The sequence below is a fragment of the Triticum aestivum genome, chromosome 2B (genome assembly GCF_018294505.1).
Source record: "Triticum aestivum cultivar Chinese Spring chromosome 2B, IWGSC CS RefSeq v2.1, whole genome shotgun sequence".
Classification (NCBI taxonomy): Eukaryota; Viridiplantae; Streptophyta; class Magnoliopsida; order Poales; family Poaceae; genus Triticum; species Triticum aestivum.
The window spans coordinates 131,207,955-131,230,607 of NC_057798.1; positions in this window are offsets into that span (position 1 = coordinate 131,207,955).

The following is a 22,653-nucleotide window of genomic DNA, read 5'->3' on the forward strand; positions in this document are numbered from 1 at the left end:
AGGTGTGCATTCTTTTTCTTTCCTCTCTCTGGATTCTTTTTGTAGCTAGCCTTATTGTGTCCAATGCTACCACACAATGAACACTTGATCACAGTTCCATGTTTGCTCATTTTCTTACCCTTCGGCTTCTCTGTTTCTTCCCTCTTCCTGTCATTGTTAGAAGGCCTGCCCGGCATTTTCACATATCCAGGTGCTTGTGGCCTAGGATTTGGACAAACTGGCCACATCTCCTCACCCTCAACAGGCTGCAAACAGTGGTCATATTTTTTTCCTGCACATCAACTGAATAGAAAGGGTGGATGAAATCATCTACTTTTTTTCCACACTTGTAGATGGCACTAATTGCATGGCAACAAGGAAGATCCGCCAACTGGAAGTATCCACATGAGCATGTCCATTTATCAAGATTTACAGTGTATTGTCTTCCTCTGCCATTGATGTGCTTCACTTCAAATCCATCTGTGCCATTCTAAAGCACTTCAACAAACTGTGTCCTTGCAATACTTGCCTTCAACTTCTTGAAAATGCCAGGACATATTGTCCCATTCACTTCTCACTCTTTGCCCTTTGTTCTTGCACTCTAACAAGTATCTTCTTCCTGATTCTCTCTTGCATGGAAATTATTGGATAAAACCTTGCATCTACTATTGAGTTATTGAATGACTCACAGAGATTATTGTTGACAGACTCACAATTTGAGCCTAGCTAAAAAAATGCCCTTGCCCAATGCATAGGCTCTGTCCTCATAATGTCCTTCACTCCATCAGGTGTCTCTTGAGCAAGTTTTGCTTTGCGATAGTTGAAATCTTGCTTGTTAGAAGCTTTTGCAATGGCCCAAAATTTTTTCTACCACTCATGAGATCTATGTTTCTTTCTCCAGTTCGCATATATGTGCCTAGCACACATCCTGTGTTCTGCATTTGGAAGATAGTCTTGCATTGCATTTATTAATCCCTTTTGCTGATCTGAAATAACAACCCAGCCGGCTCCATTGTTGTTGATATCCAGATCTTTGATAAGCAGCCCAACAAACCACTTCCAACTTTCTTTTGTTTCCTTCTCAACTACAACCCAAGCCACTGGATACATCTGGTTGTTGGCATCTCTTGCTATTGCACACAAAAGCTCCCCCTTCACTGCTCCTTTGAAGAAACAACCATCGAGCCCTATTACTTTCCTGCAACCAGCTTGGAAACCAAGTTTCATTGCATTAAAGCAAACATAAAAACTCTGAAATATGTTTTGATCCATGTTTGTTGGGTCCAAACATACTGCAATAGTGCTTCCAGGATTGCTCCTCAATAGTTCCAACTGGTAATCAAACACTCGAGTGTATTCGTTCTTCATACCACACATCAATCTGTCCATGACAAGCTTTTTTGCATGCTTACACTTAGAAGTTGACACATCGGCAAACATATCTTGGAGAACTGTTGCTTTCATGCTGTCAATCTTCCACATTGGGTTAGCTAGTATGAAGTGTTCATATCTTTGTGCAATCACTTTAGCAGTCACAAGTTTGTTTTGCCTATTCTAAGCATAATGGTGTTCATCATTGAAGGTAACCACTTGCATTCTTGAAGTTCTTGAATTTTTTGCTGCATATAATAGCCAAGGACAACCAGGCCATCCACACTTGGCCCTCACTCTATCTGACTCTGACTTTAAAAACTCAATACTCCTTTTTGTGACTATTCCATATCTTCTCAAAGCTTTGCAAAGTTGGTTCTTGCTTCTGAACACCATCAACAAACTGAAATGTGGTATTTCAGTGTCATTGTTGTATCTGTTGGGGAACGTAGTAATTTCAAAAATTTTCCTACGCACACGCAAGATCATGGTGATGTATAGCAACGAGAGGGGAGTGTATCTTCATACCCTTGAAGATCGCTAAGCGGAAGCATTTATCAACGCGGTTGATGTAGTCGTACGTCTTCACGATCCGACCGATCCAAGTACCAAACGCACGGCACCTCCGAGTTCTGCACACGTTCAGCTCGATCACGTCCTCGCCTTCTCGATCCAGCAAGACAGGCGAAGTAGTAGACGAGTTCCGGCAGCACGACGGCGTGGTGACGGTGTTGGTGAAGAACAATCTCCGCAGGGCTTCGCCTAAGCACTACGGAAACTATGACGGAGGATAAACTAGAGGGGACGGGGTTGCCGGCACACGGCTTGGTGTTTCTTGATCTGTCTTTGGTGCTAGCCCTGCCCCTCTATTTATATGTTGAGCCCTGGGGTCGAAACTTGGAGTAAAAGCCTCCTCAAAGTCGGTTTTGCCCGAAAGGCAAGAGTCCTACACGGACTCTAGGGCTAGACGCCAGGGTTCCCGGCGTCTACCCCCTAGACGCCAGGGTTCCTGGCGTCTAGCCTCTGGTCTCCACAAAACTTCCTTTTGCACTTTCCATAAGCCTCGTGGGCTTTCCCCTTTGGCCGAAATAACGTGTTCTCGTACCCAAACATTTCGGGAAACATCCGGAACCCCTTCCGGTGAATTCCGGAACCCTTCCGGAGATCAAACACTATTATCCCATATATCAAACTTTATCTCTGGACCATTCCGGAGTTCCTCGTCATGTCCATGATCTCATCCGGGACTCCGAAAAACATTCGGTCACCAACATACATAACTCATATAATACTATATCGTCAACGAAACGTTAAGCGTGCGGACCCTATGGGTTTGAGAACTATGTAGACATGACCGAGACACGTTTCCGGTCAATAACCAATAGCGGGACCTGGATGCCCATATTGGCTCCCACATATTCTACGAAGATCTTTATCGGTCAAACCGCATAACAACATACGTTGTTCCCTTTGTCATCGGTATGTTACTTGCCCGAGATTCGATCGTCGGTATCCAATACCTTGTTCAATCTCGTTACTGTTAAGTCTCTTTACTCGTTACGTAATGCATCATTCCGTAACTAACTCATTAGCTACATTGCTTGCAAGGCTTATAGTGATGTGCATTACCGAGAGGGCCCAGAGATACCTCTCCGACAATCGGAGTGACAAAACCTTATCTCAAAATACGCCAACCCAACATGTACCTTTGGAGACACCTGTAGTACTCCTTTATAATCACCCAGTTACGTTGTGACGTTTGGTAGCACCCAAAGTGTTCCTCCGGTAAACGGGAGTTGCATAATCTCATAGTTACAGAAACATGTATAAGTCATGAAGAAAGCAATAGCAACATACTAAACGATCAAGTGCTAAGCTAACGGAATGGGTCAAGTCAATCACATCATTCTCCTAATGATGTGATCCCGTTAATCAAATGACAACTCATGTCTATGGTTGAAACTTAACCATCTTTGATTAACGAGCTAGTCAAGTAGAGGCATACTAGTGACACTATGTTTCTCTATGTATTCACACATGTATTATGTTTCTGGTTAATACAATTCTAGCATGAATAATAAACATTTATCATGAAATAAGGAAATAAATAATAACTTTATTATTGCCTCTAGGGCATATTTCCTTCAGTCTCCCACTTGCACTAGAGTCAATAATCTAGTTCACATCGCCATGTGATTTAACACCAATATTCATATCTGTATATGATTAACACCCATAGTTCACATCGTCATGTGACCAACACCCAAAGGGTTTACTAGAGTCAATAATCTAGTTCACATCGCTATGTGATTAACACCCAAAAGAGTACTAAGGTGTGATCATGTTTTGCTCGTGAGAGAGGCTTAGTCAACGGGTCCGTCACATTCAGAGCCGTATGTATTTTGCAAAATATTCTATGTCTACAATGCTCTGCACGGAGCTACTCTAGCCAATTGCTCCCACCTTCAATATGTATCCAGATTAAGACTTAGAGTCATCTGGATCAGTGCCAAAACTTGCATCGACGTAACCCTTTACGACGAACCTTTTGTCACCTCCATAATCGAGAAACATATCCTTATTCCACTAAGGATAATTTTGACCAATGTCCAGTGATCTACTCCTAGATCACTATTGTACTCTCTTCCCAAACCAGGGCAGAGTATACAATAGGTCTGGTCCATAGCATGGCATACTTTTATAGAACCTATGACTGATGCATAGGGAAATGACTTTCATTCTCTTTCTATTTTCTGCCGTGGTCGGGATTTGAGTCTTACTCAATTTCATACCTTTGCAACACAGGCAAGAACCCTTTTCTTTGACTGTTCCATTTTGAACTACTTCAAAATTTTTGTCAAGGTATGTACTCATTGAAAATCTTATCAAGTGTCTTGATCTATCTCAATAGATCTTGATGCTCAATATATAAGTAGCTTTGTCGAGGTCTTTCTTTAAAAAAACTTTTCAAACACTCCTTTATGCTTTGCAGAATAATTCTACATTATTTCTGATCAACAATATGTCATTCACATATACTTATCAGAAATGTTGTAGTGCTCTCACTCACTTTCTTGTAAATACAGGCTTCACCGTAAGTCTGTATAAAACTATATCCTTTGATCAACTTATCAAAGCGTATATTCTAACTCCGAGATGCTTGCACCAGTCCATAGATGGATCGCTGGAGCTTGCACATTTTGTTAACACCTTTAGGATCGACAAAACCTTCTGGTTGCATCATATACAACTCTTCTTCAATAAATCCATTAAGGAATGCAGTTTTGTTTATCCATTTGCCAGATTTCATAAAATGCGACAATTGCTAACATGATTCAGACAGACTTAAGCATAGATACGAGTGAAAAAACTCTCATCGTAGTCAACACCTTGAACTTGTCGAAAACCTTTTGCAACAATTCTAGCTTTGTAGATAGTAACACTATCAGCGTCCGTCTTCCTCTTGAAGATCCATTTAATCTTAATGTCTCGCCGATCATTGGGCAAGTCAATCAAAGTCCATACTTTGTTTTCATACATGGATCTCATCTCAGATCTCATGGCCTCAAGCCATTTTGCGGAATCTGGGCTCACCATCGCTTCTTCATAGTTTGTAGGTTCGTCATGGTCTAGTAACATAACTTCCAGAACAGGATTACCGTACCACTCTGGTGCGGATCTTACTCTGGAAGACCTACGAGGTTCTGTAGTAACTTAATCTGAAGTTTCATGATCATCATCATTAACTTCCTCACTAATTGGTGTAGTAGTCACAGGAACAGATTTCTGTGATGAACTACTTTCCAATAAGGGAGCAGATACAGTTACCTCATCAAGTTCTACTTTCCTCCCACTCACTTCTTTCGAGAGAAACTCCTTCTCTAGAAAGGATCCATTCTTAGCAACGAATATCTTGCCTTCGGATCTGTGATAGAAGGTGTACTCAACAGTTTCCTTTGGGTATTCTATGAAGACGCACTTCTCCGATTTGGGTTCGAGCTTATCAGGTTGAAAACCTTTTTCATATAAGCATCGCAACTCCAAGCTTTAAGAAACGACAGTTTAGGTTTACTGCTAAACCATAGTTCATACGGTGTCGTCTCAACGGATTTAGATGGTGCCCTATTTAAACGTGAATGCAGCTGTCTCTAATGCATAACCCCAAAACGATAATGGTAAATCAATAAGAGACATCATAGATCGCACCATATCCAATAAAGTGCGGTTACGACGATCGGACACACCATTAAGCTGTGGTGTTCCAGGTGGCGTGAGTTGCGAAACTATTTCACATTGTTTTATATGAAGGCCAAACTCGTAACTCAAATATTCTCTTCCACGATCAGATCGTAGAAACTTTATTTTCTTGTTACAATGATTCTCCACTTCACTCTGAAATTCTTTGAACCTTTCAACTATTTCAGACTTATGTTTCATCAAGTAGATATACCCATATCTTCTCAAATCATCTTGTGAAGGTCAGAAAATAACGATACTTGCCACGAGCATCAACACTCATTGGATCGCATACATCGGTATGTATTATTTCCAATAAGTCAGTAGCACATTCCATTGTTCCGGAGAACGGAGTTTTAATCATCTTGCCCAAAAGGCACGGTTCGCAAGCATCAAATGATTCATAACCAAGTGATTCCGAAAATCCATCTTTATGGAGTATCTTCATGCGCTTTACACCGATATGACCCAAACGGCAGTGCCACAAATAAGTTGCACTATCATTATTAACTTTGCATCTTTTGGTTTCAATATTATGAATATGTGTATCACTACGATCGAGATCCAATGAACCATTTTCATTGGGTGTGTAACCATATAAGGTTTTATTCATGTAAACAGAACAACAGTTTATTCTCTTACTTAAATGAATAACCGTATTGCAATAAACATGATCAAATCATATTCATGCTCAACGCAAACACCAAATAACACTTATTTAGTTTCAACACTAATCCCGAAAGTATAGGGGTGTGCGATGATGATCATATCAATCTTGGAACTACTTCCAACACTCATCGTCACTTCCCCTTCAACTAGTCTTTGTTTATTCTGCAACTCCCGTTTCGAGTTACTAATCTTAGCAACTGAACTAGTACCAAATACTGAGGGGTTTCTATAAACACTAGTAAAGTACACATCAATAACATGTATATCAAATATACTAATTTTCACTTTGCCATCCTTCTTATCCGCCAATCACTTGGGGTAGTTCCGCTTCCAGTGACCAATCCCTTTGCAGTAGAAGCACTTAGTCTCAGGCTTAGGACCAGACTTGGGCTTCTTCACTTGAGCAGCAACTCGCTTGCCATTCTTCTTGAAGTTCCCCTTCTTCCCTTTGCCCTTTTCTTGAAACTAGTGGTCTTGTCTACCATCAACACTTGATGTTTTTCTTGATTTCTACCTTCGTTGATTTCAACATCACGAAGAGCTCGGGAATCGTTCTCGTCATCCCTTGCATACTATAGTTCATCACGAAGTTCTAGTAACTTAGTGATGGTGACTAGAGAAGTCTATCAATCACTATCTTATCTGGAAGATTAACTCCCACTTGATTCAAGCGATTGAAGTACCCAGACAATCTGAGCACATGCTCACTAGTTGAGCGATTCTCCTCCATCCTTTAGCTATAGAACTTGTTGGAGACTTCATATCTCTCAACTCGGGTATTTGCTTGAAATATTAACTTCAACTCTTGGAACATCTCATATGGTCCATGACATTCAAAAACGTCTTTGAAGTCCCGATTCTAAGCCGTTAAGCATGGTGCACTAAACTACCAAGTAGTCATCATATTGAGCTAGCCATACGTTCATAACGTCTGCATCTGCTCCTGCAATAGGTTTGTCACCTAGCGGTGCATTAAGGACATAATACTTCTGTGCAGCAATGAGGATAAACCTCAGATCACGGATCCAATCCGCATCATTGCTACTAACATTTTTCAACACACAGTTTTCTCTAGAAACATATCAAAATAAACATGTGAAAGCAACAACGTGAGCTATTGATCTACAACATAATTTGCAAAATACTACCAGGACTAAGTTCTTGATAAATTTAAGTTCAATTAATCATATTACTAAAGAACTCCCACTTAGACAGACATCTCTCTAGTCATCTAAGTGATCACGTGATCCAAATCAACTAAACCATGTCTGATCATCACGTGAGATGGAGTAGTTTCAATGGTGAACATCACTATGTTGATCATATCTACTATATGATTCACGCTCGACCTTTCGGTCTCCGTGTTCCAAGGCCATATCTGTATATGCTAGGCTCGTCAAGTTTAACCTGAGTATTCCGCGTGTGCAACTGTTTTGCACCCGTTGTATTTGAACATAGAGCCTATCACACCGGATCATCACGTGGTGTCTCAGCACGAAGAACTTTCGCAACGGTGCATACTCAGGAAGAACACTTCTTGATTATTAGTGAGAGATCATCTTAAAATGCTACCGTCAATCAAAGCAAGATAAGATGCATAAAAGAGAAACATCACATGCAATCAATATAAGTGATATGATATGGCCATCATCATCTTGTGCTTGTGATCTCCATCTTCGAAGCACCGTCGTGATCACCATCGTCACCGGCGCGACACCTTGATCTCCATCGTAGCATCGTTGTCGTTACGCCATCTATTGCTTCTACGACTATCGCTACCGCTTAGTGATAAAGTAAAGCAATTACAGGGTGTTTGCATTTCATACAATAAAGCGACAACCATATGGCTCCTGCCAGTTGCCGATAACTTCGGTTACAAAACATGATCATCTCATACAATAAAATATAGCATCACGTCTTGACCATATCACATCACAACATGCCCTGCAAAAACAAGTTAGACGTCCTCTACTTTGTTGTTGCAAATTTTACGTGGCTGCTACGGGCTTTAGCAAGAACCACTCTTACCTACGCATAAAAACCACAACGATAGTTCGTCAAGTTGGTGCTGTTTTAACCTTCGCAAGGACCGGACGTAGCCACACTCAATTCAGCTAAAGTGAGAGAGACAGACACCCGCCAGCCACTTTTAAGCACGAGTGCTCGTAACGGTGACACCAGTCTCGCGTAAGCGTACGCGTAATGTCGGTCCGGGCCGCTTCATCTTACAATACCGCCGAACCAAAGTATGACATGCTGGTAAGCAGTATGACTTGTATCGCCCACAAATCACTTGTGTTCTACTCGTGCATATAACATCAATGCATAAAACCTAGGCTCGGATGCCACTGTTGGGGAACGTAGTAATTTCAAAAAATTTCCTACGCACACGCAAGATCATGGTGATGTATAGTAACGAGAGGGGGAGTGTATCTTCATACCCTTGAAGATCGCTAAGCGGAAGCGTTTATCAACGCGGTTGATGTAGTCATACCTCTTCACGATCCGACCGATCCAAGTACCGAACGCACGGCACCTCCGAGTTCTGCACACGTTCAGCTTGATGACGTCCTCGCCTTCTCGATCCAGCAAGACAGGCGAAGTAGTAGATGAGTTCCGGCAGCACGACGGCGTGGTGACGGTGTTGGTGAAGAACAATCTCCGCAGGGCTTCGCCTAAGCACTACGAAAACTATGACGGAGGATAAACTAGAGGGGACGGGGTTGCCGGCACACGGCTTGGTGTTTCTTGATCTATCTTTGGTGCTAGCCCTGCCCCTCTATTTATATGTTGAGCCCTGGGGTCGAAACTTGGAGTAAAAGCCTCCTCAAAGTCGGTTTTGCCCGAAAGGCGAGAGTCCTACATGGACTCCAGGGCTAGACGCCAGGGTTCCCAGCGTCTACCCCCTAGACGCCAGGGTTCCTGGCGTCTAGCCTCTGGTCTCCGCAAAACTTCCTTTTGCACTTTCCATAAGCCTCGTGGGCTTTCCCCTTTGGCCCAAATAACGTGTTCTCGTACCCAAACATTTCGGGAAACATCCGGAACCCCTTCCGGTGAATTCCGGAACCCTTACGGAGATCAAACACTATTATCCCATATATCAAACTTTATCTCCGGACCATTCCGGAGTTCCTCGTCATGTCCATGATCTCATCCGGGACTCCGAACAACATTCGGTCACCAACATACATAACTCATATAATACTATATCGTCAACGAAATGTTAAGCGTGCGGACCCTACGGGTTTGAGAACTATGTAGACATGACCGAGACACGTTTTTGGTCAATAACCAATAGCGGGACCTGGATGCCCATATTGGCTCCCACATATTCTACAAAGATCTTTATCGGTCAAACCGCATAACAACATACGTTGTTCCCTTTGTCATCGGTATGTTACTTACCCGAGATTCAATCGTCGATATCCAATACCTAGTTCAATCTCGTTATCGGCAAGTCTCTTTACTTGTTACGTAATGCATCATTCCATAACTAACTCATTAGCTACATTGCTTGCAAGGCTTATAGTGATGTGCATTACCGAGAGGGCCCAGAGATACCTCTCCGACAATCAGAGTGACAAAACCTTATCTCGAAATACGCCAACCCAACATGTACCTTTGGAGACACCTGTAGTACTCCTTTATAATCACCCAGTTACGTTGTGACGTTTGGTAGCACCCAAAGTGTTACTCCGGTAAACGGGAGTTGCATAATCTCATAGTTACAGGAACATGTATAAGTCATGAAGAAAGCAATAGCAACATACTTAACGATCAAGTGCTAAGCTAACGGAATGGGTCAAGTCAATCACATCATTCTCCTAATGATGTGATCCCGTTAATCAAATGACAACTCATGTCTATGGTTAGGAAACTTAACCATCTTTGATTAACGAGCTAGTCAAGTAGAGGCATACTAGTGACACTATGTTTGTCTATGTATTCACACATGTATTATGTTTCCGGTTAATACAATTCAAGCATGAATAATAAACATTTATCATGAAATAAGGAAATAAATAATAACTTTATTATTGCCTCTAGGGCATATTATTTGCAACAAGATCAATTGGAATAGGACCTGTTGAATCCATGCCAATCCAGCTTTTTGACTCTCTCATTCTTTTCTTAAACATTCTGGCATGTCTTCTTAGTTGCACAACCTCAGAATCTTCTCCGCTGTCCTTGCTATGTGGCATGTATTCAGTGTCGGAATCTAAATCTGAATCCGAATGGGTGTCTTCTCTGTCAGTAGCAGCATCATTTCTCCTTCTAATAGTTGTTTGTTGCTTCACTGGGCTGGACAAAACTTGTGTGATCACACCAGTTTCATCAAGCCCTAGCACATCATGCTCATCTTCAGCCGGTTCTGCACTAATGACCTGATCTGGTTCTAAATCAGATAAATGCACAAGTTCATCGTCCTCAAAATCACTGCCACTCCTAGTGTCATGGCTGTCCTCGTCCCCATGGTACTCCACATACACATCTGCAACTCCACCCACACATATATAATCTTACATCTTCACACAAACACTGTCATTGTTAAGAAACAACAACCCATTGAGAAGTTCTTTGCCAGGAATATGAAAATAATACTTCATGGATTCCTTCAACTCTACATGATCTTTCACAAAGCCTTTCACCTCCTCTAGTGATAGTTTGTCTCTCTCAATCTCTGAAAAACCTTCATCTCCTCCCACATAATCCAACTTCGGACCAATGTGGATGAACTCGCCACCAAAGTGAAATCGAACGTTCAATATGTCTACCGGGTCCATGATTTAGCTGAAAAAAATACAGATGAATATAATGTTATTTCCAACACAAATCAACTACAAAATCTGACCAAAAGACCTAGCTTTCCAGCGGCAAGAACATCCCCAATTCCGCCCCTATGAACCCTAACTCCAATGCTGTGAAATCAACGAGTAAATTACTGCTAACGAGGGAGGAGGAGTTCGGGGACGTTACCTTCACCTTCTTCCTTCCTCGCCTCGTCACGATCGTCACTGCCGCGGCGATCACCCGGCCCTCGCCATTGCAATCGCCAGAAGCAGAGTCGAACGCCAGGGGACACTAGCGATGGAGACGAGGTCAATTGGAGGGCCGCACTGGGCTGGCCCGTGCACTTTGCACACACGCGCACCGCCCTCTCTCCCCCCGATCCCTTTTTTTGCTGTTCTCTCCCCCACGATCCCGATCTTTTTTTTCTAGGGTAATCCCGATATCCCCTTGCCACGTATGCAATCCCTGTTTGGGTTTCCTTGTAAGGTTTGATTTAGACTAGGAATTATTAGTTTAGGGTCCTAATTTCAGGAATTAAGAGTTGCGGGTCAGATTTAACTAACCCCTACGAGATTAAGGTTTAAATTGGACTTCTTACAAAAAAACCCGACTAAACCGGGGAAAACCCCTTTTCCTTAAAAAAAGGAGAGAGAAACAATTGACGGGCTCAGCTCTGGCCTGTGGTACACGGTTCAGTCAGTGATAACTTTTTCCGTAAGCTATAATATCTCTCGGTTTTTTACTAGATAGAGTGTGTCACGTCCATACGCGGGGTGATTCGTGACGGAGTCAGTCACAACACAAGCGTGTGACGGAACAGTCTCACGTGTACGTCACTGTCGTCGCGTGATTTTGTTAATTTTGCATGCTGAAAAAAAAAATCAACTAACGCTTCGTTTGGATGTCTCTATTGGGGAGCTCCGTATTGTATTGGTCTGAATTCCAAATCAGTGAGGAAACTGAAATGGCACGAATACGAATTCACCTGTTTGGTTGTCCAGTGAATTGGCCCTTGAAATGCCTCTGAGATTGCAATACCAAATCATGTCTGGATGACAAACTTTGGAATTGCATAGCTACATTACCTTACCAGGTTATACCTTGCCCTACATGACTCAAAAATGTAATCTGAATACGAATAAATATATAGCAATGAAAATAAATAATTATTCTAGAAATACATCAGGAAAAGCGAAATCAACAAAACTTCCTTGATCTGCACAGTAGACAAAACTGAAAAAAAATTAAAAATGGTGCAAAGAAAGAGGGATTTTCAGGATTTGGAGGGGTTTGACAAGAAGATCTAGGCCGTAGCCATGGATCCATGGTGGAGCAGTGTTGTGGCTACACAAAGAGAGGAGCAGCTTGTACATACGTAATGGTGGAGTGATGTATAGAAGGAGCTACAACTCATGGAGAAAGGAGGACTTGAGCCCGACAACGATAGGCAAGGACGATGGCCACACGTGGCTAGAAGGGCGGAGCTGACGACGGGGCGCGCCAGTCCTGGGCCGCCGTCGACCTCCATGGCGGGGCGCGACACAGGGCGACGGGAGATGGCGACGAGAAATGGGGTGGGGAAGAGGGGAGGGGCGGGCCTGCGCCGCCGCCGGCCGCCGTGGTGGTCGCCGCCGCCACCTGCTGCTAGGTCGCCGCCGCCACGACCTAGGTCAGCGCTCGAGTTCGCCCCTCCCGTTCCCCTTCGCTGCCTTCTATTTCTCTTTCGTGGGCTGAAGCGGTAAGTTTTGGGGGAGACAGCAAAATCGGGCCAATTTGGAGCGCCACCCCTCCGAAACACGGGAGGAAGATTTTCACGGAGCAAAAACGGGCCTGAATTGCTCTTTCATTTCCAATACGAATTCAGTGTCCAGCCAAACGTCCGTAATGACCCCAGATGATTACCAAATCCATTTCCTGGGCTCCAATGGAGACATCCAGACGTAGTGTAAGAAGAATTCAGGCAGGGCATGCCATACACCTCGACAACGTACAGTGTCTGTCAGTGAAGGATCTTAACTTACACCAAAATGTGCAAGTTAAAAGAAAAAAATCTACTCCCTCCGTCCAAAATTATTTGTCGCGGGATTGACATTCGTGCGACAAGTAATTCCGGATGGAGGCTAAACTGTACGCTGGAATTCCAATGAGAGCATGCATGTCAACAGTTGTTATGATATGGTGTGTCATTTCCCTCCTATTTTTCCCCATCACTCTTGATCGTCATCTGATTTGCTGGCTGGCCACTGGCCGTCAGGTACATGCATACATTCCTTCTCGAAGCAAGCGAGAATGAAAAAATGGGGCTGATTGTAAGGCCCCGTTGCTTGCGTGCCACTGGATAATGGCGGCGTGGCGGCGCTAGCTAGCCTTGCGATGCTTGGCTGGCTCCCGGTGATCACACTCGCTTGTGCTGGCAGCTCACACCCAGCTGCCCGGCTACGTACGTTATCTCGATCGCCACCATCCTCGCGTACCAACGAACGAACGGGAGATTTTCCGTCGGTTTTGGACCTGGAAATGGCCCGTGGGATTTACCTGGTTCACCCACGTACGCTTCACCGGCGGGCAAAAATCCAGGACGACTTCTCTTCCTCCCCAGGCGCCACGCTTCCACACATGACACGTGTACGTAGGAAACGTGCACACGGTACGTGCATCCAGCTCGACTGAAAAAGCGGAAGGGTTTATTTCCGGGCGACGAAAATTCATCGAATTAGCTTGACCTAATCCGTTCTTACGTACCCGGTCTATTTTGATGCAGTGCACACCCAGTCGGGTCTATTCTGCTGCAGTCCATACACGGATTGGTATGCTTTGAACCTGTCAAGACTCAAGAAATGTTATGCTCCCACTCGAATCTTAACAGCACACAGAGGAATTTAGGATACAAGTCTCAATCGATCTAGGGTTCTAGGGGAAAGGAAAGGGGATCGAGAGAGAAGTGCGCCACCGCCAGCCTATTACTTTCTCTACACCTCGCGCAGGAGGCCTCAAGACCTACTTAACCCTACTCCTCGTTTCCCAAGTGTGGGCTGGGAACTTGCTGTTGGGCTTCACTTCGCGTCGTGGCCGTTCCGGGCCGTCAGGTGGTGCGGCAGCCTGGACCGTAGTCGTTGCTGCAGGTGAGGCCCGGGTGGCAGGGACCGTATCATCCCCTCCCCCTCGAGACACAACTTGTCCCCAAGCTGGTGCACCCGAGAAGTGGTGCTGGAGCTCGGCGACGTCCTCCCAAGTCGCCAACTCTGAAGGCTGGACGGTCCAGTGAACTCGGACTTGTGGCGTGTTGTTGCCCCCTCGCTGGACGACTCGGTGCTCCAGGATCTCCTCCGGTATCAGACTTGCCGCTGCTGCTGTTGGAAGTTGCTCTAGGGCTTGCTCCGTCGGAGGTAGTGCTTGACGAAGCTGGGAGACATGAAACACCGGGTGCATAGTGCTGGAGTCTGGAAGCTGAAGCTTGTAGGCCACCACTCCCACGCATTGAAGTATCTTGTATGGGCCAAAGTACTTGAAGGCCAGCTTCTGGTTGGTGCGGGTGGTCACCGAGCGCTACACATAGGGCTGTAGCTTGAGGAATACCCAATCATCAACGGCGAAGACACAGTCGAAGCGGCGTTTGTCTGCTGAGTCCTTCATTTGATGACGAGCGCGCAGGAGGTGTTGCCTGATTAGCGCCTCCATCTGGGCTCGGTCTTGCAGCCACTCCGTGATATCTGGTGATGCGCAGGCCACTGGGTCCACGATGCCGAAGAAACGCGGAGCATGGCCATATAGAACTTCGAACGGAGTTGCTCCCAGTGCCGAGTGTGGTGAGGTATTGTACCAAAACTCCACAAGGGCCAGCCACGCATGCCATTTGGTAGGACATGCATTGACTCAACAACAAAGAAAGGTTTCCAGGCATTGATTGACCCGCTCCGTTTGTCCATCCGTCTGAGGGTGTCGTGCTGTACTCATCCGAAGCTTGGTGTGAGTGAGGCGAAACAGCTCCTTCCACACAGTACTGGTGAAGACCGGGTCACGATCCGAGACTATGGACTCCGGCAACCCATGAAGCTTATAGATGTTTGACACAAAGGCCTGCGCCACTTGAAAAGCTGTGAAGGGGTGAGACAAAGCAACAAAATGGGCATACCGGGAGAACTTGTCGACGACCACAAGAATGGAATTGAACCCCGAGGATCGAGGAAGGCCTTCGATGAAGTCCATTGTGATAATTTGCCACGCCTGGGTCGGCACTGGAAGTGGCTCGAGGAGGCCTGGATAACGAACCCGCTCCGGTTTGGCTTGTTTGTAGGTTTGACATGCCTCCACAAATAGTCGGACGTGATGTTTGAGCCCCGGCCAAGTGAACAGGCGCCTGACACGTTGGTAGGTCGCGTTAAACCCAGAATGGCCTCCGATCGCTTCGGTGTGTAACGCTTCGAGCACTTGTTTCTGTAGGGGCACATTGTCTCCCAGCCATAAATGACCATTCTGTCGAATGATGCCATCCCACAGCTGATATCCATCTTGGGAATCTTGCGTTGTTGCCAGTCGAGCCAACATGCATTGTGCTGAAGGATCGGTCTGATAACCCAGCTGAACTGCTTCAAGCCAGGCAGGCACTACCGTCATAATAGTCGCGAGATCTCCCTATGGAGGGCCGGGAAGGCAGGTGTTGGTGTCAAAACCGGCGGATCTCGGGTAGGGGGTCCCGATCTGTGCGTCAAGCCTGATGGTAACAAGAAGTAAGGGACACAGATGTTTACCCAGGTTCGGGCCCTCTCGATGGAGGTAAAACCGTACTTCCTGCTTGATTAATATTGATGATATGGGTAGTACAAGAGTAGATCTACCACGAGATCATAGAGGCTAAACCCTAGGAGCTAGCCTATGATGGTATGAATGTAATTGTGATTGGCCTTCTAAGGACCAACCTCTCCGGTTTATATAGACACCGGAGAGGGCTAGGGTTTACATGGAGTCGGTTACAAGGAAGGAAATATAATATCCGGATCGCCAAGCTTGCCTTCCACGCCAAGGAAAGTCCCATCCGGACACGGGCCGAAGTCTTGAGTCTTGTATCTTCACGCTTCAATAGTCCAGACGTTGTACATAGTCCGGCTGTCCGGATACCCCCTAATCCAGGACTCCCTCAGTAGCCCCTGAACCAGGCTTCAATGACGATGAGTCCGACACGTAGTATTGTCTTCGGCATTGCAAGGCGGGTTCCTCCTCCGAAGACTCCAAAGTAATCACCGAACACTCAAATCGTGTCCGGATCTGAGAAATGATCTTCGCATACCACCACAGAGAGGAGGATATTTCACAAATGCAATCTGCTGTCAACCTTTCCTGATGACGTGACACGTTATTACGATCGGATCCATTATTCGAACCGTTTCCACACAACCAGCTACAACGCATATCACGACGCAGTTTCTGTGACACGTCTTGTCAAAGTAGAGATCGTGTCCCCTTATTACGGGATTCTCATCAATATGGGAATGGTTAATCTAACCGTGCCGCTAATCGTGGCGAGTGGGAGGCGGACGGGTTCCGCCAGGCAAGTGGGGAAGCACAAAAAGCCTTTATCGCCTTTATAAGGAGGTCAGGGTTCCTTTATCTTTCGCCCATGCCTCCTTTTCCTGCTAGCTCATTCCCCTTTGTGTGAGCCCTAACACCCAAGCACTCTTCTCCCTTACCGAAGGGAAGTTTTCTGAAGATGTCCGGAGCAGGAGGCAAATGGATGGCCTCAACTGTCCAGGAGAAGGACATCAAGAAGCTCCGAGGAGCCGGGTATCTGGCCCAGAAGATCGGCCACCGTCTTCCCCCGGCGGGACAGGTCGTCCCTACTCCAGAATCTCATGAAAGAGTCGTGTTCCTCCCCCATTTCGTTCGTGGGCTCGGGTTTCCCCTTCACCCGTTCGTTTGGGGAGTCATGTATTACTACGGGATCAATTTTCATGATCTTTCCCCCAACTCCTTCCTCAATATCTCGACGTTCATCGTCGTGTGTGAGGCTTTTCTCCGGATCCCGCCTCACTTCGGCCTATGGCTGAAGATTTTCAATGTGAAGCCCAAGGTGGTGAGTGGCGAACACGCCGAGTGCGACGGTGCTATGGTAAGCAAGATGCCCAAGGCTGTCTGGCCGAAAGGCGCTTTCAACGACTCCATCAAGGAGTGGCAGCAGCAGTGGTTCTATATCACCGAACCACGCGGCAAGAAGTGAGCGGCAGCTCCAGAGTTCAGATCCGGAGCTCCACTACAGCTCAGGTCCTGGCCCGAGAAGGGCCCGAACTGGAGATCATCTGACGAGCTGTTACTGCTCCAGACACGCCTCCAGGGCGTGATCGATAGGGACGTCAAACTCGTGGATGTAGTCCAGGTGATGCTAGTTCGCCTGGTTCTCCCTTGTCAGCGCCGAGCCTGTGCCCTGTGGGAGTTCGATCCGGCCGAGCACCAAACCCTTCAGGAGCTTTACGACTCCACCAACAAGGACATCTGGAAGGTGCTCTTTAAGTCCGGAAAATCGTGGCCGGGACCCGTCGAGGACCGTGGGTATCAATCATCCCATTCTCCCAGCTCGGTAAGTCACAGCCACACTCTATCTATTCGTGCTTTAATTGACACATTATGCGGGAGACACCCTAATCGTATTTTATTGCCACCTTAGGGATGGGTAAAGAAGGTGGAGTGGCTAGATTGTCTAGCCCCCCTGCCGGAGGAACCGGCCGGACCTCTTCTGACGAAGATGTTGGTCCCCGCGCATTACAAGGCGCCAAAGAAGGAGGCCTCCAAGAAGGACAAGAAGACCCGGGGCGGCCTTCGCCGTCGCGCTAGGTCCGAAGACTCCAGCGATGATCCTTCGTCCGAGGACGAAGAGGAAGAAGCAGAGGAGGATGAGCCTCACTCTGATGGTGGGAGGAAGAGGACGGCCTCCGCATCTCTGGCGGCCGGATCGCCCAAGAGGGGGAAACATTCCCTCTCAAGGGCATCCCCCACGTCTGCCGACAACAGCCCGGAGTGGGATCCCAGGGTCCAGCCCCTGGAGAAGTCGTAAGTATCCGAACACGCATACGCGTCCGGGATCGTTTTTTGGGTATAGTGGTTTTGACTGCTGCCTACATATTGCACAGTCCGATGAGGTCCCGCGCCAGCCAGTCCTCGTCGGAGGATTCACTGGACTCGAACGCTTTGGCGAGCGAGACGCCTCCGTAGGCCCCTTCCCCTAAGTCTGGGTGCAACACCGAGGTGTCGTCTCGATAAGACCCAGACCAGGGAGGACATATCCCTGGTGCCGAACACGCAGGGATGGATACAACCCCTGGGACCTCCAGGGCTCTGGGATTGAGCAGGCAGCCCCCCTGATGGCGGGGGGCCAGCCTACGCCGCCGATGTCCTCTGTTCAAGCAGAGCTGCCTGGCGGTCTATTGACATCGTTGAAGAACGCGTCCATTGTCGACAAGCATCGGGCCCTTGTGGGCGAGGTGGTTGCAAGGATTCAGTCCGTCGAGAGCGGGCTGAACGCGTCCTGCCATAGTCTTATACATGCTTTTGAGATATGTTTCCTGGGAAACCTTTAAGGAATTGTCATAATATAAGTAGTAGCCCCTGATACACTGTCCGGTGAAGGAGACAGAGCCGGGCAGGGGATCAAACCCCCTGCCTTCGCAGGAGCCTGTGTAAATGACGTATGCCCTTTGGTATGAAAACAGGCATCCGCAGAGAGGACTTGCGCATTCAAGGCGGAAGTTTCCGAACTGAAGCAGAGCCTTGCACGGTCCGAGGAAGAACTCGGCCATGTGAGGAAGCAACTGGAAGACAAGCAAGGTACGTTGAAAACATTTGTCTTGGAGTTGGCACGAATGAATGGTTGTGCAGAAATAAAAAATTTCAGTATTTTGTGCTCTAGGAGCGTGTGCCGAATACGAGGCACTAAAGAAAGCTTTGGCCGATGCCAACAAGAAGGCTGAGGCCGAACAGGCGCTTCGTGAAAAACACGAGGCCAGGGTTATCATGAAGGAAATATGCCCTAGAGGCAATAATGAAGTTATTATTTATTTCCTTATTTCATGATAAATGTTTATTATTCATGCTAGAATTGTATTAACCGGAAACATAATACATGTGTGAATACATAGACAAACATAGTGTCACTAGTATGCCTCTACTTGACTAGCTCGTGAATCAAAGATGGTTAAGTTTCCTAGCCATGGACAAAAGAGTTGTCATTTGATTAACGGGTTCACATCATTAGGAGAATGATGTGATTGACTTGACCCATTCCGTTAGCTTAGCACTTGATCGTTTAGTATCTTGCTATTGCTTTCTTCATGACTTATACATGTTCCTATGACTATGAGATTATGCAACTCCCGTTTACCGGAGGAACACTTTGTGTGCTACCAAACGTCACAACGTAACTGGGTGATTATAAAGGAGCTCTACAGGTGTCTCCAAAGGTACATGTTGGGTTGGCGTATTTCGAGATTAGGATTTGTCACTCCGATTGTCGGAGAGGTATCTCTGGGCCCTCTCGGTAATGCACATCAGTATAAGCCTTGCAAGCAATGTGACTAACGAGTTAGTTGCGGGATGATCCATTACGTAACGAGTAAAGAGACTTGCCGGTAACGAGATTGAACTAGGTATTGGATACCGACGATCGAATCTCGGGCAAGTAACATACCGATGACAAAGGGAACAACGTATGTTGTTATGCGGTTTGACCGATAAAGATCTTCGTAGAATATGTAGGAGCCAATATGAACATCCAGGTGCCACTATTGGTTATTGACCGGAAACAGTTCTAGGTCATGTCTACATAGTTATCGAACCCGTAGGGTCCGCACGCTTAACGTTACGATGACAGTTATATTATGAGTTTATGAGTTTTGATGTACCGAAGGAGTTCGAAGTCCCGGATGAGATCGGGGACATGACGAGGAGTCTCGAAATGGTCGAGACGTAAAGATCGATATATTGGACGACTATATTCGGAGTTCAGAAAGGTTCCGAGTGATTCGGGTATTTTTCGGAGTACCGGGGAGTTACGGGAATACGGGGGAAGAAGTATATGGGCCTTATTGGGCTTTAGGGGAGAGGGAGAGGCAGGCCGCGCGCCCCCCCATTGACTAGTCCGAATTGGACTAGGGGGAGGGGCGGCGCCCCCTCCTTCCTTCTCTTCCCTCTTCCCCTTCCTTGTCTCCTACTCCTACTACTTGGAAGGACACCTAGTTGGACTAGGAAAGGGGGAATCTTACTCCCGGTGGGAGTAGGACTCCCCTAGGGCCCACCATAGAGAGGGCCAGCCCTCCCCCTCCTCCACTCCTTTATATACGGGGGCAGGGGGCACCCCATGGACACACAAGTTGATCTACGGATCATTCCTTAGCCGTGTGCGGTGCCCCCCTCCACCATATTTCACCTCGGTCATATCGTCGCGGAGTTTAGGCGAAGCCCTGCGCCGGTAGAACATCATCATTGTCACCACGCCGTCGTGCTGACGGAACTCATCCCCGACGCTTCGCTGGATTGGAGCCCGGGGGACGTCATCGAGCTGGACGTGTGCTGAACACGGAGGTGCCGTACGTTCGGTGCTTGGATCGGTCGAATCGTGAAGACGTACGACTACATCAACCGCGTTGTCACAACGCTTCCGCTTAACGGTCTACGAGGGTACGTAGACAACACTCTCCCCTCTCGTTGCTATGCCATCACCATGATCTTGCGTGTGCGTAGGAATTTTTTTGGAATTACTACGTTCCCCAACAGTGGCATCCGAGCCTAGGTTTTATGCGTTGATGTTATATGCACGAGTAGAACACAAGTGAGTTGTGGGCGATACAAGTCATACTGCTTACCAGCATGTCATACTTTGCTTCTGCGGTATTGTTGGATAAAGCGGCCCGGACCGACATTACGCGTACGCTTACGCGAGACTGGTTCTACCGACGTGCTTTGCACACAGGTGGCTGGCTGGTGTCAGTTTCTCCAACTTTAGTTGAACCGAGTGTGGCTACGCCCGGCCTTGCAAAGGTTAAAACAGCACTAACTTGATGAACTATCGTTGTGGTTTTGATGCGTAGGTAAGAACGGTTCTTGCTAAGCCCGTAGCAGCCACGTAAAACTTGCAACAACAAAGTAGAGGACGTCTAACTTGTTTTTGCAGGGCATGTTGTGATGTGATATGGTCAAGACGTGATAAGATATAAGTTGTTGTATGAGATGATCATGTTTTGTTGAAGTTATCGGCAACTGGCAGAAGCCCTATGGATGTCTCTTTGCTGCATAAGATGCAAGTGCCAAATAATTGCTTTACTTTATCGCTATACGATAGCAATAGTTGCAAGAGCAATAGTTGGTCAGACAACCATGTGATGACACATTGATATAGATCAAGATGATGAAGATCATGGTGTCGTGCCGGTGACGATAGAGATCATGACAGTACTTTGGAGATGGAGATCAAAGGCGCAAGATGATCATCGCCATATCATGTCACATATTTTGATTGCATATGATGTTTATCTATTATACATCTTATTCTTGCTTTGATTGACGGTAGCATTTTAAGATGATCTCTCACTAATTATCAAGAAGTGTTCTCCCTGAGTATGCACCGTTGCCAAAGTTCATCGTGCCCAGACACCACGTGATGATCGGGTGTGATAAGCTCTACGTCCATCTACAACGGGTGCAAGCCAGTTTTGCACACGCAGAATACTCAGGTTAAACTTGACGAGCCTAGCATATGCAGATATGGCCTCGGAACACGGAGACCGAAAGGTCGAGTGTGAATCATATAGTAGATATGATCAACATAGTGATGTTCACCATTGAAAACTACTCCATCTCACGTGATGACCGGTTATGGTTTAGTTGATTTGGATCACATGATCACTTAGATGACTAGAGAGATGTCTGTCTAAGTGGGAGTTCTTAAGTAATATGATTAATTGAACTTAAATTTATCATGAACTTAGTCCTGGTAGTATTTTGCAAATTATGTTATAGACCAATAGCTCGCGTTGTTGCTTTCATATGTTTATTTTGATATGTTCCTAGAGAAAGCTGTGTTGAAAGATGTTAGTAGCAATGATGCGGATTGGATCCGTGATCTGAGGTTTATCCTCATTGCTGCAAAGAAGAATTATGTCCTTGATGCACCGCTAGGTGACAAACCTATTGCAGGAGTAGATGCAGACGTTATGAACGTTTGGCTAGCTCAAAAGGATGACTACTTGATAGTTTAGTGCACCATGCTTAAACAGCTTTAGAATCGGGACTTCAAAGATGTTTTGAACATCATGGACCATATGAGATGTTCCAGGAATTGAAGTTAATATTTCAAGCAAATACCCGAGTTGAGAGACATGAAGTCTCCAACAAGTTCTGTAGCTAAAAGATGGAGGAGAATCGCTCAACTAGTGAGCATGTGCTCAGATTGTCTGGGTTCTACAATCGCTTGAATCAAGTGGGAGTTAATCTTCCAGTTAAAATAGTGATTGACAGAATTCTCTAGTCACCATCACCAAGTTAGTAGAACTTCGTGATGAACTATAATATGAAAGGGATGACAAAAGTGATTCCCAAGCTCTTCGTGATGTTGAAATCGACGAAGGT